Source organism: Agelaius phoeniceus, chromosome 17 (assembly GCF_051311805.1).
Source record: "Agelaius phoeniceus isolate bAgePho1 chromosome 17, bAgePho1.hap1, whole genome shotgun sequence".
NCBI lineage: Eukaryota > Metazoa > Chordata > Aves > Passeriformes > Icteridae > Agelaius > Agelaius phoeniceus.
Window position 1 is genome coordinate 10647207 of NC_135281.1, and position 19388 is coordinate 10666594.

The 19388-nt window shown below is 43.8% G+C and overlaps 1 long non-coding RNA gene across 1 annotated transcript in view; it reads left to right on the plus strand.

Annotated features, from left to right (window-relative positions):
- LOC143695403 (uncharacterized) overlaps nucleotides 1-19388 on the plus strand; it is a 170215-nt gene that overhangs the window by 112816 nt on the left and 38011 nt on the right. The window contains exon 4 of the long non-coding RNA XR_013184543.1: nucleotides 9056-9190. This is a non-coding gene — a long non-coding RNA (uncharacterized LOC143695403). The remainder of the gene's footprint in view (nucleotides 1-9055; nucleotides 9191-19388) is intronic.

Below are 19388 nucleotides of genomic sequence, written 5' to 3' on the forward strand. Positions count from 1 at the left end.
TATATGAATGACTTGAAATACTTTTATCAGATATTTTTCATTACCTTTTGAAACAGATTTAAAATGTCCTTCTCTTAAATCTTCTTCTCATGCTGGGCTCAGCTAGAAATACAAATGTTTAGTGCATTGGAAGCCAAAGCATCCAAAAATATAGTTCTCTAAGGGAAATATAGGTGCCTATGTGCTTCAGTTTCCCTCATGATCAGACTGGGAAAAGTGAGGTTAATCTATAGAGGCTAAAGGAGGAAGAGAAGCAGAAAAGCTTCGAGGCAGTTCCTGCAGACAGCTTTCCTCAATATTTTGAGACAACCTCTCCATGCAAGAAAAAATTTCTGTTCTGTGCAAAAATCTAACTGTTCAGTCTGCTTGGCTTCCTGATTTCCAGGGAAATCTTCAAACACCAGAGGCCAAAATTGCTCCAAGGCTCAAATTAAAATCCTTTGCCTCCAAGGAAAAAAAAAAAAAAAAAGCTCAGTACACACTCTCACACTCTTAGCAATGCTGCAGTGTAAGGAGAGCGAACATCATAAAATAAATGTTTTCCCAAGAGTAGCAGCAGTGTTTGAGAGGAGGGTGCTCACCCTGGTGGTGTTGGGCATTTGCACTGTGACTGGTGAATGGAGTCAGACACTAAAATCAGACCTAAAATCATTGGTGCTTCAAATCTGCTTCTGCATCAGCCTCGCCAGGGTCCTGTGTGCAGCAGCACAGGCCTGGAGAGTGCTGGAGCAGAGCCCTGCTCCTCTGGGATGCTCCTCCCAACAGCCCCATGGCAGCCTGGGCTCCTCTGCTCAGCTGCTGCCCCCTCCATCCGATTCTCCTTTCTCTTTATCTTCTCCTCATGCATGGAGCCCAGCTAATCAGCCTGATGGCCAGGATGCCTGTCAGAAAACATCTAGAAGGATTTAAATCCCTCTCCCTCCTTCAGGAAAGCTTTTCCCTGCAGTGGGAAAAGGGTTCATGATTCTGACTGTGGCAGAGAGCAGGGGGATGTGTACCTGGGGGCAGAGCAGCTCTTTGCAGCCATGGACTTGGGGCTCACATCAAATTCCCAGCTAAGCATCCTGTCTAAGGTGAACTTAAAAACAAAGTCATCTTGCAAATGGTTCCCCCAGCAGGTTGAGACATGCTGTTGAGGATAATGTGAACTCCCTGCAGTCTCAGAGAGACAGGGAGAAAGCAGCTTATTTCCATATCTTAATTAAAATTTCCATTAATCCCATCTGAGGCCTCATAACTTCAAAAACTTGGACAAAAAACCCCAACACTTATTTCTGATAAATATTTTAGACTAATTGTTCTGAGGTAGCAGACATCTCTGGCTGGTGAATATCAACGAGCCGTGGGTGCTGCCGGCTGTTTAAAGGGAACCGCCAGGGTTTTGTTTGTTTGTCCTCTGAAAATTACTGAACATCTCAAATGCCAGAGATGGGAGACACAGAAAACAAACAGGGCAGCTGTAGCTCCTGTAGCATTGTTTGGAGGCTGCTTTTCTGCCTTGCAGGCTCTTTCCTGAAGGCTCAGAGCCCAGGTGCTTCCAGAACAATGGGAGCTGCTGGGCAAAGGAGCTGCTGGCTCAGGACAACACCTCTTAATGATGCTCTGTCTTTATCCTCCAACTCAGCAGGGAGTTTCTACAAAAAGTATGAGAATCAGGGGCTTAAAAGCAAAGCACAGTTTCCCCAACCATACTCTGAGCCTACAGGAACTGCTTTTCAAAGGGAGATGTGGATCTGTGGTGTGGAGGGGCTGATGTCAGTGGAGAAGATGAATGTTCAGAATGTGACCTGGCCTTGCCTTCCTCTGCTGCCCATCCCAGAGCCATGGGTTGCTGGTTTTCCTTGCATGCAAAGCCTCCATGTGGGATGGAAAAGTCACCATTCCACTGGACAGACATCAGGAACCCAGACAAGATCACCATTTTTCCCTCTGTGGAGGGACACAGGGTTTCCCCTCCGTTAAACCAAGACCACAGGAAATATTCATTCACACTCTGCCTCACTTCTACCAGTTTTTCCATTTTCCCATAGCTCCTGCAGCTTTTCTGACGGTGACCAAAAAGACATTCCTAGAGAACCAGAAAAAAGAGCACAATTAATGGCAGTTTCAGCCACCTGCCTGGCCACAGGAGATGGCTGAGAATCAGCAAGATTTAGAAGGGCAAGAAGAAAAAACATGGTCAGGTTTTTCCTTTAAAATCATGCTTCTCCCCCATTCCTGGGGGATGATCACCAGTGTCTTGAATGTCCCTTTTGCATAATGCTGAGATCAACAGAGCCCAAAGCCCATCTCTTACAACCCCACTCCCCCCCTCAGCTCCCTTTCTTTGCTTCCCAAATTTGGCATTAATTTGGGATAAAAAAATACTATTTCAGGCTTTGTGGAGTGGATGCAGGTTTGGGGATAGCACAAAAGGTATTGAGTTTTGACTCTTTCTCCCATAGCACAAAAGGTATTGGGTTTTGGCTCTTTCTCCCATACTATTCAGCTTTGTAATCAGTTTAATAAATGAATTTAATGATCTTTCACTTAATTTTAAATGCTATTAATTTACTCCATGGAAAGAAGCATTTTTTTTACTGTTTGAATGCATGCAGGGGTAAGCAAAATGCTTTCATATTTCTGTTGAGCACCGGGGTGTATTTGGGAATGCAGAGAGAGGATTCTCCATCCCTGTTTAATGGCACATATGTGAGAAATGAACCAGGTAAAAAGGCTGAAGTGGGAGGGATGGGGTGGAAAACAGAGCAGACCTTCAGCTGGGGCAAGGCTGGAATTTGTGCCCATGCTCCTGGAGGGCAGAGCTGTTGGGGTATGGAATGTGAAGGGACAGAGCCCCTCTCTGGCTCCACACTCCTGGTGTCAGTGGCAGCCACGGAGAGCAGCAGCCATAATTAAACCCCAGTGCTGAGCCTGGGGTCCCAGAGGTGACATCCTGGGGATGAGCTGAGCATTGAGAATGGCAAACTGCAAGGGACCTGCTGACAGCTTCTCCGTGGTCATAGATCACCTCTGAGTGACAGAAAATTGGACACACATCACAAGGAAGGCAGGAGAGAGCTTTGGGGAGGGGGGAGGAAGGGGAGAAAGCAACCATTCCTAAAATGAGACTAAAATCTGCCTGGTTGCTAGGGAAGTGGGACTCCTGGTAAGTCATTTCAATTTGTACCTATATTTATAACAGTATGAAGATACGTTTTATAATCTGTGTAATAAAGAACCTCATCAGCAACTTCTCAAAGAAACTTGTTATTACAGAGAATGACACTCTAATTGCCTCCAGACATTTAGCTTGTCTAGTGAGTGAAGTAACCTGATAAGCTATTGAGCTATTAAGTGATGTAGAATCAATTAATGTAGTTAGATAAGAAAGTAATACCCTACCTAGGTTAACTAAGTAGTATGTGTCAAACGAGTCACTATTAATTCAGGTCCAGAACAGCACAGTACACCTGTATAATTCTCAGTAACCTTCATGAAATTGAGGGGATTGCATTTTGACCAAAGAAAACTTGTTTTTCAAAGACTTTTTGTGGAAAAAAAAAAAAAAAACAAACCAGAACTCATTACCAGGCTCATTTTTTCCCAGAAATATTCTCCATAAATTTAAAACATAAATTACTGAATAGCAATGCTGCAGAGATGGTTAAAGTGCAGGGACTGATTATTTCCAGTTTTGGAAAGAGAGGAAGACATAAGGGGAACACACCTTGAATTTCCACGCCAGCACGGGAACATAAACAGGAGCTGCATAAATGGGGTTGGAGTCGCTCATGCCACCTGGAGCAGGTGCAGGCTCAGCCCCACAGCCCTGGAGAACAGCACAGAACCACCAGTGCCTCCGTGTCCTTTCAGCCTGCAGCACCCCAGGCTGGGCTGCCAGCGAGTGGGGCTGACACGGGGACCAGGTGACAGATGGGGAAGGGTCACCATGCCTTGGGTAGATACAAGCAAGGAACGTGTGAGACCCGAGTTCCAGCTCCAGTTAATTTTGTCCCTGTCTGATCTAGCTCTGGGTGTGATTATCTGGAGTGTGTTAGAGCAGAGGAGGGGAGAATGGGTGAGAAATTATCACCCTGTCTCACCACTGCTGCAGGTTTCCTCTCCTGATATATTGTCTCTGTAGCTGGGGAGTGCAGAGGGAGGTTAATGAATCTTAAAACATTTGTAAGTGGCACAGTGTAGCTCCAAGCAAGCTGGGGTGCTGGGGAAAGTCTGCATTGCTGTGCTAATGTGCTGCTCAACAAGAGCTAATGAGCCCTACCTGGGAGCACAGAGCACCGGGGGACGCTGTGGCACTGCCAGCCTGGGGGATGGCTGTGCTGCCTCCAGCCCTGCTGGCCCCACATCTCTGCTCTGGACCCTTTCTTCCATCTCCTCAAGTTTTTGGAAAGAGATGTTTTCAGCTATGAAATTGCAGCCACCCAGGCCTCTTGCTCTAGGGGCTGTTCTCATGCATGTATCCAGCTGGCTGGTTATGTCCAGTATTTTTTATAGATATATAAATATAAAATCACAGAATATCCTGAGTTGGAAGGGACTCACACAGATTCATGCCCTCCTTCGTGTCCTGTAATGTCAGGGGTTTAACACTGAGTCCAGTGAGACTTTGAGTCCCTTTGAGACTTTCTTCCAAGATTGGGTCCATCATGGAAAGAAGGGCTCAAAGCAATGTGTCAGAGGTGGGGCAGCACCTTCAGGCACTCGTGGGTCAGTTTGCATTATATGACCTGCTGTGGTAAGATAACAAACTTGCTTAAAGCTCTTCAAAAATCCTTGGAATGGGTGTTTGCAACTTTGGAAATTTGCAGTCCTTTGGAAATCTGGGTTTGTAGGGGAAATGGCAAACTCTTGCTGGAAGGTTTATTGCATATTGCATTGTGGAATGATCTAAGTCAGAAGAATATTTGGCAAAATATTACCATTAACACCCCTAAAATGTCCCATTACATGAGGTGTAACCGCATGGAAAACTTGGTATTTCTTCTGGGAAGGACCACAGCAGTTCCCTATGGACCACAGGGCAGCAGTAAAAGACCAATGAGCTGAGGGAAATGCAGAAAAATAAATATATCAGTAGTGAAGGTTTTAGTGCTTCCTCTCGAGCATTTAGATGTGGTACAGGATTGGAAATTTTGTTTCTGATCTTCTTCAAACACGAACAACCCAGAGCCATCTGAACTGATTTGCTTAATGTGCTGTTCAGCATTCACAGCATAAATTGAATTGTTAGCCTCTCTGTCTGTGCATTTGAATGTTTTGATTCTAATATTACCAGTAGAGCAACCTTCCCTAACTGGATTGTTCTCACAAGTAATGTTGATGCTTTGCACTCCCACTCAATTGATGTCATTGGGGCTACTGACAAGAAGGTGCCTGTTAGAACAGGCTGAGATCAGATAAGAGCAGGGAGTGACAAATCAGAAATATCTCATTTCTCATCAATGTCCTTTATTTTATTTTTTTTTCCTACCGGTTTCTAGTTACTCACTTCTGACAGGGATGGGCTTGCAGATTCTTTATCCCACAGCTAAAGCTCCTGAGGTCCTAACTGGGATGTGTCCACACCTTCTCCCAGTGCAGAAATGCCCATCAGGAAGGGTTTGCAGCTGAGCATTGCCCCATGACACTCGTGTGTCTGCACAAGGTTCGTGTGTAATACTGGGAGAGAACCCAGCTCTCCCCATCCCAGTGGGTACAGATTGTCCAGAGTGCTGGAAAACTGCATTTTCTGGGCTGGCTGAGTTTCTTCTAAGTAATCTCCAGGCTCATATGGAGCCACTGTAGCTCTGAGATATTTAGATATTTATATATCAGTACAGTCGGCTTGAAATTCCAGAGCAACATGCAGCATCTTGACGCCTGTGAAATTCTGGAGAGGAGTTCAAGGCAGGAGTTGTTTGGGAAGTTTGAGTCTGCAAGACCTTGTGGGGCTAATTTTTCAGTGGTGCTGTAGGGAGACACATCCCCAAGTGTGTGTGGTGCAGATATCAGCACAAAGCTGGGTCTCTGTGAGTGGGATCTTGCTAGCAAACCCACGTGGCTGCAACAGACACCATCAGGGACCAGAGCCCTGGGGAGGAGAAGTGACAGCACCACCACGTCCATCAAAAGGACAGGATATGCAAAAGTTATAAAAAACATCATGGAAGACTAAGCATGGGATTTGGGATGTAGCAGAAGTGAATTTGTCACTCCTGGATCTCAGCAAAGCCTCTTACCAGAGAAAGGGAGAGGCAAGGCTCTTCTCTGGGATCCTTCCATGTTGTGACCTGTGGTTTTTAGCCCTTTCTAGAGTTTGATGCTTCATACGTAGACAGTTGCCAGGGGGAATTTTGCTTACACTGTAATTTTCCATTTGCTGCTAGACTTCAGACAGATGAGTGCAAAGTGTTCTCTCTGCAACTCAGGAAATAATTTTGCAGTCAGTGTGAACACTGTGAACCTTCTAATTTATTTTTTTTTTTCCTTATAATAACAGTTTGGCAAATCAAAGTGTCTGTTCATTTAGGCAGGAAAAGCACCTGGGAGCCATGCAAAAAAAAAAAAAATACACAGGCATAGAGCTGGGTAGAGCTGGACTCTGAGCTGGCTGTGTCTCAGATTAGATATTCCAAGTGATTAGGAGTATTGAACACTTTCCATTTTATCTTGTCTGCATAGAAGGAGAAGCACTGAGGGTGACTTCAGAGGGAAGGAACAAACATGGCACACCAAAGTTTCTAAGTACTTTTATTTACACCAATTCCTTTGCCTTATTTTCCAGCTTCATAAGACATTGGTCATCAAAATGAATTCAGAAATCTGGCCACTACCAGGAGGTCAAATGGGGGAAAAAGAGAAAGTGAATATTTGAGCTCTGCAGGATGGAAGTTAGGGAGACATGATTGCATTTTTTGCCTTTCAAATAAGTTCCATTTTAAGCCAAGAAAACTAATGATGGGACACCAAGAAAGAGAGAAAGATTTTAAGGATTTTTTAATTAAGCTCACAGCCTGGGTTTCTCAGGTTATGATAAGGAAGTTCTGGCATGGCAGCAGGATGGGGATGGGGATGGCCAAGGGATGCTGAGCTGTAGCTGATTCCCATGGCCTAATCCCCTGCCTGTGGAGAGCAGCAAAGCTGCTCCGTGGCAGAGCAGCTGCTCTTGGTGGGAGCTCGTGGAGCTGGGAAACGCAGCCCTGTGAGAGGGAATGTATGGATTAGTGGGGCTGTGTATGCAGGGGAGTCCTTCTGGAGACCTCTCCCATCTCAAAAAAATCCTCCTCACCTTTGGTACCTGACCCAAGGCTTCACCTTCTCACTCTGGGCTGAGCAGGTGTTGGGTGTGGGCTGTGCCTGTGCCCTCATGGCCCCCTGTCACTGGAGCTCTTTGCTGGGCATGGAGACTTGTAGAATACACAGCCTAAACCAGGAGAAATGGGCAGGGATTCTGGGATTTACATCTGAACTCCACAAATCTCAGCCTCTTACCTTCTGTAGCCCATATCCAGAAGGGGGTTGCACTGGGAGTGCTGCAAACCCATTTATTCCTCAGTGATCTATAGAGAGATGTAGGGTTCAGAAATGGGGGATTTGGAGGATGAAGGATTAACTGGACAGTGCCATCAAGATAGGAAAGTAATTAAAAAATAGTAAAAAATATTCTATAGTGTATTAATACATTGTATTAATCAAACTGCCCAAGACTTGAGGAACTTGATTATCTTTATCCCTCTTCTCCTCTTTTTCTTTCTACCCCCAGGAACTACTTCTGTTCCTACAGCTCATATTTTCAACTGTCTTTAAATAAGTGTTTAATGGGATTTATAGAAACACCTGAGCAGGTTAGATAGGTTACAATTCCCACTGATTTCACTGACCTTTCTGGGAGATGGGATACAAGCTCCTATATTGTACAGGCTTATTTGAAAATACTAATTCAGGTATGCTGGAAAATATTATTCCTATTAGATTTGTGGTTTAAATTCTGGGAGGTGCCATCAGAATGGGGCTGGTGCATAGAAATATAAATAAAAACTAAAAACATGTATATGTGTTGGTACCTGCCTCTGTGTGTGTGTGTGTGTGTGTAGTCTATATTGGTGGCTGAAAACCTGGTGCCTGCTCTTTGGTTTTTCCATTTTAGCTGGCCTATTATCAGAGATTTCTGGAGTGTGAGTTTCATAAGTAGAGGTTATCATACATTGCAGGCCATCTCTCCTGCTGGGGAGCAAAATGAAGGTTTGATAATGAGATCGCCCAAAGGCAGATAAGAGCTCCAGCTTGCTGAACAGTCCCTCAAGGTTTCATGTGATGGCAAAAAGGAGGGAATGCAATTTATTATCCTTCTCTCCTTGTACCTTCCCATTGTTTGAGAAGTCAAAGCAACAAACTACATGGGTTAAAAATAAATAAATTAATAATCAGAGCAGGAGACCCTGTGTGTTGCTATTTTTCTCTGAGGAAGGAGGTCTGTGATGTGCTCTAACACCATGAAGAAAGTCTCTGAACTCCAAATCTTGAAATTCTATTTAACAGACAGACTCTCCCCTCTCTACTCCTGCCTTCTTCCTGCTAGGGTGGATATTCTAAAATAAGTCAAGTGCTTTATCTCGATAGAGGGTGGAGGATGGCTCTGTAACTGCTGCTGATAACCTCCCCATCTCCAATTCTGTTTGCTCTTCTTTCATGCTAAATGCTACAAAGTGCATTACAGGAAAGGGAAAGGTCAGATTTAAGCCATAAAACATGGAAGATTCTGAGCTGAAGTTGCCACATCATTAAGTCGCAGCAGCTTCATGCTTATGTTTTCTAGTACATATGGTATATAAAATCACCTAGTGTTTCACAACCCTCTTAAATAATTAGGCACAACAGGGTTTGCTGGGTGACCACCTGGATAAAGTCAAAACAGTGGCATCTGCATCAACCAGATGGGAGTCTGCTCTTTGCTGCCATCAGGAAATGGACAGCCAACTTCCACTCCAGTGAATCAAAAGCTGCCTTCTCCAGACAAGATAGGGAAAGGGCAGAGTAGGAGAGAGCAATAAATGTGTCTTCCTCCAAATTTCAGGTTACTGAGTCTCCACTGAAACCTCAAGGAGGAGAGCCTGTCCCCAGCTGGAGAAGCAGCAGGGAGGAGGTGATTTGGCTTTGTACATCATCAGCAAACCTCACACCTGGCATTTACAGGGCAAGTTGAACAAAGGTTTATATTTTTGTTTGGTTTTCTCATTAAAAAAAAAGAAATGCACTGGGAGAATATGAACAATTTACTGTGAGGCTCCATTAGATCAAATCAGTGCCAATGATAGTCACTTATTTCCTCCATTTCGTAATGATTTACTCTATAAATTAATGTCTGCCTATTTAAACACCCTCAGTGATTCAGTGCTGGGTGCCATGGCAATAAGTGGCAGGGACTAGGGCTGAGCCCAGCAGTCATGTGGCTCTCGGTGCAGTCATTATGTGCACTGGTAATGGGGGGCTACGTGGGAACGCAGACAGATATTATGCAAACATATACTGACTTAAGTATCAATCTGTCACTGGTGTAACTCATGGTAATGGCCCCACCAAAGTCATTACACAGGAATATGCATTACAGCGTGTTAAACATCTATCATGGGTGCAGCTTCAGAGAAGCCATGGGGAGGAAGCAAGGAGGTGCCAACATCCAGATCTGAAGGATGCTCAGGAAGGGGTTTAATTCAGCAAAGCCCTAAAGGAACATTCCTTTTTCTCCCGCTTTGCACTCCAAAAAGATGGATCTGAAAAAAAAAATGTCTCCCAGCTTTAAGAAGAGGAAAGAAAAAAGAAAATCCTCTTGAGTGTGTATGTGTGAAGCACAAGCAAGTTCACTGCAGCAGTTCGACTCTAATCTCTTCTTCATAGGCACAGGCACAATAGGGGTTTGGTGGGACAGCCTCAGCCTGGCTGTACTACACAGCAGTTTTAGGATGTGATCCCTCCTCTTGCTACCCTTAGAAGTCACTCAGCCTGATTTTGTGGTACAGAAGTGGAAGGAGAAGGTAACTTCTGTGCCTCTCTTCAGCTGATCCCTGTCCTCTCCCTGACACACCAGCAGTGTATTAGCACATCCATGGCCCAGATTAGTCCCTTTTCCATTATAAATCAGCCCCATGCCTCAGTGGCAGGAGCAGCCATTCCCCACTTTTATACAGGCTCTTTCCTCTTTCTGGTGAGGAAGATTCTGCTCAGGGTAAGGCATTTCTGGACAACACCAGTGACTTAGGATAATCTCTTTCCCTATTTTTGGGCTGTTTTTTAAAGAGCAGTGCTGCAGCACTGGCTCAGCAATGGAAGGCAGAGAGTGTCTGGCATGGGCAGGGGGATTTTTCCTTGCTCAGTGCAGACTTGGCTATTTTGTTAGCATAATATACGTCCTTCAGCCAATGCAATGGATTAGAAAAGCACTCTGTTTAAAGGTTAAATAGTTGATATTGCATCAACATGTATGGGAGGTGACACACAAATCCAAAGTGATCCGTGGCACTTGGCTCGGTCTCCAGCCAGCTCGGCAGTGTAGCCAAGGGTAAATGCAAGTGCACAGATTTCTAAAGGGAGTTTACCCACCGTGTACTGCTCAGCCTGTGCACTCAGTAGTGCATTTACTCACTTTTTTTGTGTACTAAAGCTGTACTGATACAGCTCACAGCATCCTCGAGCAGTTGTATAGAGGGTCAGGAAAGAGGCTTAATAGACTGAAGGTGCCTGAATGCAGTGTTACAGTAAGTAACCAACCTCGTAGAAAAAGAGACTGGTAAAAGAAAAAGCCCAGGGAACAAACACTGGATCTGTTGTGCTGTTACCATTTAACCTGCATTCACTGCCAATTGAAATGCACTTTACATTACTTCAGTCAGATACTTCAAAGGAAATCCTGGAGATGGGAGCACTTAAGCAAGAGCACTTCTGGTGGTAATGTGTGTATTTGAAAGCCTGGCAATTGGGAAGGTTGTGAATGCCTCAGCGTATCCAAATATAGCTGTAGCTTGTTATATGTAAACGGCAAGACTCATTCTGATATTCCTGCTCCTATCCTGCCCTTCCTTCCCTCAAAACAGTGTGATTCCTCCATCTGTCAGCATCTCCAGTATTTGTATTTTTGTGTAACAATGCTCGCCTGGGCACATTATTCCACACAGTAGCTCGGTGAGAAGAGCTGGTACAGTACCAAGTTATGAAAAAGCCAAAGGAGACATTTGGGAATGGTTCTTTTAGGGAAATATTGCTGCTTCTATGGTACTGCCTGAGCCTTACAGAGGATAAGGGAAGGCCATGAAAATTATTGGGAAAAGGTATAAAACCAAAGCAGGTGAAACCCCTAGATGGAGGCTCCTCATTTCACTGTAATTAAATTCTCTTTAAAGAGATCATGGAGAGATATTTTATTTTCATTTGTGTGGGCTGGGGGTTGAGTCCATGTAGCTCCACCATGTCCTGCAAGGTGGGGTTAGGGGTGTTCCACCCTCAGACACTTGGACCTGGATAGGAGAGCAGGCAGAAACTGCATCTGCAACAAACAGACTTTAGTGAAGTTTTCTGGGACACAGTCCCACTTCCCATCACACACAGGTACCTGCTGGGACTGGAGACAGTGTGAGGGGTGCACAGAAAGGTGTGGGATGACAATAGTGAGTCTTAAAGCACTCCCTGCTAATTGAACATCGTCAAAGGGTAGATCTGCAGCAGCTCACTCTGAAATATAAAAGATACAGGACCAAAAGACATTCCAAGTACATCACACGGCCAGGGCTGCCTGTGACACGTTGGACAGCATGTGGATAAATCCCAATGACTCAGAGAAAAATGTATCAGACAAACTTTTCAGGTTAGATTCCTGGAGAAATGCTGTTCCTTCTGCATCTGGGTGCAATTCAGTCTCTGTTGTCATGGTGGATGGGAATTTTAAGATAAGTTCTTTTTGTTTTCTTGGCAAGAAACCGCTCTTTATGGAGTGAGTTCATAAAAAGTAGCTCTGAATACCTGGCTGTAATATAAGGGAGTTTGAAATCCTGGAGATGAGGAGAAGAGCCACAGCTGCTCTCTTTCCCTCAACACAAATGACAAGGCTGTGAGAACACACTGACCTTTATTCAACACTATTAAATGCCATGCAAATAAATAGCTAATTCTATTTAACAGCATTGCTGCATTTATCTCACTGTGACCACAGCCAGGTAAAACTCCCCTTTGCTGACCCAACCATGTGTTGACACATCCAGGGCTGTGACATGCAAAGGAAAGGTCCTGGTTGCTCCATCCCTGAGCAAGAATGGCTTCTCAGTCCCTCAGCAAGGATGTTTTCTTCTTGCTCCTAACTAATACATCCAATCTGGACAGACAGCTGACAGGCTGGTGTTGCTGCCTTTCCAAAAATCAAGGAGTGGGGAAGGTGGGAGGAAAAGTTCTGTGCCACCTCTCTGTCTGGGATGGTTCCTTCTTTGCAGCAGGAAAATCAGAGCTGTGACTGTCCAGAGAATGCACACAACAAACCTCATCCAAACCAGGGATGTGTTCAGAGAGCAGCATCACTCAAAATTTATTGCAAACAGTCTGACAGCTCCACCTCCTCTGAATTTTGCTTGACTTGCAAAGGCAGTTGCAAAGACTGTGGCTCAGTCTCTACTGATACTATCTGTGGATTTTGAGAGTATAATGACATCTATTTTGTGCCATTCACATGTTCATCCATAGGGCTGAAATCTTCCTCTTCTGGGAAAAGCCCTCCCCATCCCACATTTCACGCTGACGTTCTGGGCTGGAGTCTGATCAGCCTGTGGGTATGGCACAGCTCCAAGCTGCTCAGGTGGTTCTCTGGAGATTTTAGCTGCTAAATATAAAATTAAAAAAGACTCTTCTGGGCATGTGCAAATAGTAATTTCACAAATGCATTTAGCACGGCCAAATTTGAACAGATTTTTATGGGAACTTCAAAAGGCATATTCCTAGCATAAAGTCCTTCCACATCCCCTTGTAATAGTCAAAAATTGAACAGAGCAGATTGCTGTTCATTCTTTCTTTTTTTTTTTCTTTTCCTCAGAAACCTCTAGTCACTATTACATAAATTTTTCTCAAAATTTTCCATCAGAAAATTTCAGTCCAAACCACAAAATCTCAATAAAAACAACCAGAAAGGTCAGCCTGGTTTTAAGACAGTTGTCTCCAAACACCTGGATAGTGTATTAGCCCCTTCTACCTCCCTCACAGAGTTCCTACACGAGGTTCTAACATTTTTGGAGTCATTAATAGATGCAAGTTGCCCATTTTGGGGTGATACCCCCAGAATTTGGCCTTAGAGAGTTGCTGAACTCCCCCAGCTGCGTGCAGGTAGTGCAAACACACCCCCAGGACATGAGACACCCAGCCCTGCACCATCACAATTTGGGTACTGCAATTACTGCACTTTGGAGAACTCTTGTTTGTGACTCAATGCTTCCCTCTGTAAAGTGGCAAGAATATCACCCTCCTCCCAAATAATTTCTAAACTTATGAATTCCATAGACAAGCCAGAGAGGAAGTTAGTCATTCCCTCCAGAGCAGTGTCTGAGCAGTTTTCTGGAATTAAAATATCAAGCAGTTGCTCTTTAAAGGATCTCTTTGCAGGTGCACTCTGTGCACATGGACACTTCAGGAAAAAAAGGCACATGAATGTTTAGCCTAAAGATCATAAACCCATATATCCCCAAAGAAATCTAATTGAAATTGTTCAGGTAAATTTAATTTGACATTTCCAGGCTATTTATCACCCAAACCTTGCATATTTAACATCTTTATGTTCCACAGTCTCCCTGAATCCCAGATTTTTGTGACTTAGCTTCAGAAAGGACAGTCTCCTGGTGGTGTTATGTTGCTCCAGGACTAACTACACTAACTACTCATCTCTGTGGTCCTCCCTCCTCCTCCTCCAGCTGGAACATGCTCTTGGGAGAGTTTCCTATTAAAACTCCCCAGAGGGACACCTTTGACTCTGGCCATCTCTGATGCTATGAGCAACACTAAGCTCTCTCACCAGCTTTATAATTTTTTCCCCTCCTTTCACTATCTCAGCTTCAAAGAACCATTTCATCCTTATCTCAAACCAAAAGGCTGCATTAAGGCAGGCTTGCTCCCTGTGCCCAGGGCCAGCACAGCCACCAGTCCTTCTTTCCAGCTGGTCCCCAAGGCTGTGGTTTGAGCGTGGCCAATGCAGGGGACATCCCACAATGAGTCTGGTTTGCTCCTGCTCCCACGTGCTCCTTTGAGCATTCCCTGTCCTGAATACACTCTACTGATCCAGCACAGCCAACTGGGTCCTGACCTGGAGCCCTACACCTGGCTCAAAGGGGAAAACAATCCTGCAAAACCTCTTTAGCATGAGCAGAACTATGATTCATGTTCCTATGTGAACTTAAGGAGTAAAAATACTGGCCATCATCAAAAGAGAAGTCAGTAAACTATATATTTTTGGAAATGACAATACACTGGAAAAAAGCAAGTTCCCTTATAGAGATTTGTTCCTACTGCACAAGCAAAGTAGCTTTTTTGCCATTTTATATATCATTTAAACAGATAAACCTGTGAATTATTTATAGCATGTTCAAGAGTAAGCACAGACTCCAGGGAGGAAGCCCAGGCTTTTTAAAGTTCAGCTGGTACCCAAAAATCCTGGGAGTACCACGGGAAGGGCCACAGTGCAGACAGGAATTTGTGTTTATTTGAATTTTTATCACCAGTTTATGTGTAGTCCATAGGCTGATATCCTGTGCTCAAAGTAAGAAAAGCAGCAACATTTTTCTCTCTTTGCAGAATTGTCTCTGCCTTGATCTCTTGACTTCTCTGGCAATCAGCAGGGGCAAGTGACTAGGCAGAATCCCCCCCTTGTTCTCATCTCCAATCCCAAAAAACTCTTGAACTGATTTTATTTTTAATTTAATAAAATAAAATTAATGCTTCAAATAGGAAACATTTGAGGACAAGTCTCAGTTCGGGCTACTTTATTATGGCTGAGTTTTAATCCTCAGTGAATAAGAAGGATTATGCTGAGAATACTGACATCACCTTAAATATAGCAGCATGAATATGCTACTGTAATAAATCTTTTCAGCTTTTAATTTCAATTCAAAAAAGATGTTGGTGGAGAATATCTTCTTTCCCAGTAGCCTTCTCCTGCCTCAGATGTGCCCACACTCCCAGGCACCATCTGACACAGCCTTGTCAGGAAGGTGAAGAGGTGCCACCTGCACCCAACACCACAGGGCTCAAAAAATCTTTTGCAGATCCAGAAAGAGCAGTGAAATGCTGGTTTTACCTTTTACAATTATCATTTGGAGAGAGAAGTGATTAATCTTGTTAAGCTGTTACAAAAAAACAAGTTGACCACTAAAACCTGAGCTTACACTGGGAAAATTTCTCCCTTATAATTTTTTGGGGGGAGACTGTGAAGGTGGAGGTGGGCTCAGTTCTTCACAGAATTTTGTACCCACAGCTCAGGAGGAGGATGGAGCACAGGAAAGTATCCAGGAAAGAGATATTTGATTTATAAGTGAAGCATCAGCAAATGTCTTAAAAGGTCTCCTGAGAGTTTGTAATACTCTGGAAGAGCTGAGAGTAATAAAATGGAATAAAATCGATGACAGAGCCAAGTTTCTATCCTGCCCAGCACCAGCAGAGTGAGTGCTGCTTCCTGTGGGCAGAGAGGACACTGCAGTGGGGTCTGAATGCTTTGTCCCCTCAAAGGTGAGGACTTGGGAATGGTCCAGCTCACGTTGAGGTCTGATGACTTTCATCAAGAGAGCAGGTGCTTCACCAGGTATCAGAAACATCCCCCTGACAATTCTGGTATCACTTGGCAATCTTGTGATTACCCAAGGGCTTTAATTGTCTCTTTGTCTTTTAGATTATCATGGAACTGTAGATTTATTCAGGGGTTCGGATGGTGACTAGAGTGAAGATAGTATCTCGATTTCTTGCAGAAATGTCAGATGCTGGAAATGGGTCTATAAATAACACAAATTTTTGTGCTCAAGGAATATTTCCTAGTTGTATTTTATGAATTGGAATTATGGTTATCATCAAAGTGCTGGAGAGCTAGTTACTACAAAACATAAAGATCATCATATTGGGCCTGCAAGTGATGTGCTGGTAGTGTCCTTTCTGGCAGGAGATGTGAAATGTTACAGCTCTCATTTTGCTGGGGAAAAAAAATATCCCAGCTCCGATACCATCCATCTTTTCCTGCATATGGAGCATTATCACCAAGTGTCTGTGGCAGCACCTGACACTTCCAGGCTGGCCTGATAACACACCTCCCATCCCAGATACGTGCCAGACAAACATGTGGAGCAGCTCCAAAGCCATGGCAGCTTTCGTGGCACAGATTTGTGGAAAAGAGCAGTCCACGGCTTTTGTGGGTGAACATATGCAAGGCAGCACAGGAGTCAGGCTGCTGGAGCTGCAGCAGGCACCACAAACCAAAAACAAGTGTCTCTGTAGCCTTTAGGCCAAGACTAGCACTAACCAGACTAGTTAGTCAGAAGATCATTACAGTCTCTCTGGTTTAAGTAGAGTGGAGTGAATACAAAAACCTCTTTGCAAATGTGTGGTCCTGCTAATTTTTTTCAAGTTGGTTCAATCAGCGTTGTGCTGTTGCATTTGTTTTCTCAAAAGGGCCTGCCCAGGGCTGTTACCTACACATTGAGGGAAAAATTACTTTTTGCATTATAATTCCTAGTTTGAAATGAACATTGCAGTCATTTTAAACGGGCTTAGCTTAGACTTGGTGAAATCTTTGGTTCAGCCTGATCTGTCTGCTTTAAGGCTGTCAAACTGAAAGGAATTAAAATGCAGAGAAAGTGATTTAGAAAAGAAAATGCAACCTGGCAATTTAACTTTGCTACAGGGATAAAGTTTTAAGAAATGATTCACAGTTTGGGTGTCTTTCGCCTTGGGAGCCTGAGGTTGGACTCATTAAAGAAAAACAATTTTCAGAAAATATTAAACACCCACCTTTGGAAAAGCCATTCTCAGCAAGTAGGGAAAGATGATCTGTTTGAAAATCTCAGTCAGTCTTAAATTAAAAAATAATAAAAATTAAGGCAGGTACAATGGAGTAGCTGTGATACTCCATGGGCAACAAGGCCAAAAGCAGATCTGAGAAGAGGGAACACAAGTGAAAAGGCAGCAGTGATGCTCAGGTTAGAAGGAGGTGGAAATAAACAGGATTTTAAATTATTCTAAAGTAGTTGTCACAGAATAGTGGCAGAACAAGATGTGGTCAATATTCTTTGGTTATGAGGACAGAGACCATGAGGTATCCAGGATTTTGGGACTTGTTGCTGCTAGGTGTGAAATAAGGCAAACTGGAGGACTTTACAGGGATCTGGATCAGTGACCTCCTTTCAAGATTATAATTTTGGTGATATGGGGACTCTTCTGCTTTAAGAAATGTGAATTAGGTAATTGAAGTTCCTAGATGTGCATCTCATCTTTTAATTTAAAGTTAAATAAATAAATAATTGGGAATAAAAACAGAGGGATATGATGTAATTTCCAGCACTAAATAAAATGCTGAACCTTACTAAAACGCACTGATGGTGAAATAGGAGCTGTATAAAATTAATCCCATTATTGTGCTCTAAAACATCATTAAAAGATATAGAGGTTTTGGCAAATGCTGTTATTTTAACAATACCCTTTCTCCTAAATATTTCATAGCTGGTTTTTATTTCTTTTATTAAATAGTCACTTTAGAAGGAAGATAAACCCCCTCTTAGTGATGTTCAGGAGCACACAACCTACAGGGCCATAGGGAGGTTTTTCTGCAGGATCCATAGGAATTAGCAGGCTCAGCGAAGGGGTGAGGAGGAATCCCTGTGTGTGAGTGGCCCCACGGGCTGGGTCATCCCATGGCAGTGTGTCCAGGCAGTGCTGCAGCAGGCTGATATTGCATTTGCAGGGCGATAATCTCATGCTGATCAATTCAGAGCCCGGGCAGAGCACACCCTGCAATCCCCGCGCACGCAGAATAATAACGGCGCTTCCCGAGGAGCCCCATTCATTCCAGTGGGACTCTCTTGTAATCAATATATTTGTTCCCAAATTATAGTGCTATTGGTCCAACTTGATCTTTATTCCCATGAACCAATTGTATGTGCAGAAGGCCTGGAAACGATGCCACAGCCAGGGCTGCTCTCTTCCCACTGCCATTGTTCCAGGACTCCCGTCCTTGGAGTTATTGTTCAAGCTGCCAGTTATCTCTGAGTGCTCCCAGCAGATGTTGGGGGGAGGGGGCAATTTATTTCTTTCTTTTTATGAAGTTTGCCTCTTTATGGGCCAGCCCCGACAAGGCATTAATGCTCTTTGCTCTCCCCTATGCTGTGTTTTGCCTCTTTAAGTTGGAAAATATTTAGAGAGGAAATAAATGTGTTTTCTTGCTGTTCAAAATAATAATAATTTGCCTGTGGAAATTTCCTACTGACTTGAAAAGGAGCCCTAAATTTGCTGATAGTAAATAAAGGACAATCCTGCTTTCACTACAGTCAGTGTAGCTGTTCTTGAAGGGTTTCATGGGTGCTGATTTAGATGCAGAGCTGCCCACAATGAGGTGTTTCTGGTTTGTGAACATCCACCAAGGTCCAGCACTTATTTTTGTCTGTGGTAGAACAAAAACCAAGAGTCTGGGCCTGGTTTTTGAAGACATAGGATTGTATCAACATATTAGTTTGCAAATCAAAACCTAGTTATCATAAGAAAGTTTCTTAGATTTAGGAGTTGGAAAGTCTTAATAGACAGAAGAGATTTCTGAGCCAGAGCTTGATCTCTGTGGTGGTTTTCCTGGTCATAAGAGATGGGAGCTTAAAGCTCCTCCTGAAGAAGAGCTTTTCACTCTACATCTTCTTGATGGTCCACTCAACCCCAGATCAAGTGATGGGGTATGACAGCTCTCTGTTTTCTGCTCTCTCATGTGCACACAAGAAATGAGCAGGGAAGCCCAGAAGAAAGCTGGTTGATGTGGATTTGTGTCTATAGAGCATTTTACCCTTGATCATAGAATCACAGAACCACAGAATTGTTCAGGTTAAAAGGGATATTAAAACTCATCTCATTCCAACCCCCTGCCATTGGCAGGGACAGCTTCCACTAGACCAGGTTGCTCCAGGCCCTATCCAACCTGGCTTTGAACACTTCCAGGGACGGGGCATCCAATGATTCATCCTGTTTTAGTGACATCTCATGAAGCAGACAATTTTCCAGCCGGTTCTGCTCTAGTGCAGGTGAAAATTCCACGAAATCCATGGAATCCACAAGGAGAGCTCACACCTTTGGAAGTTCACACTCCATCCGAAGTTGGCTTAACTCCCTGCCTAGCCCTAACACAATTTCTGAATACTTAACCAGCAACA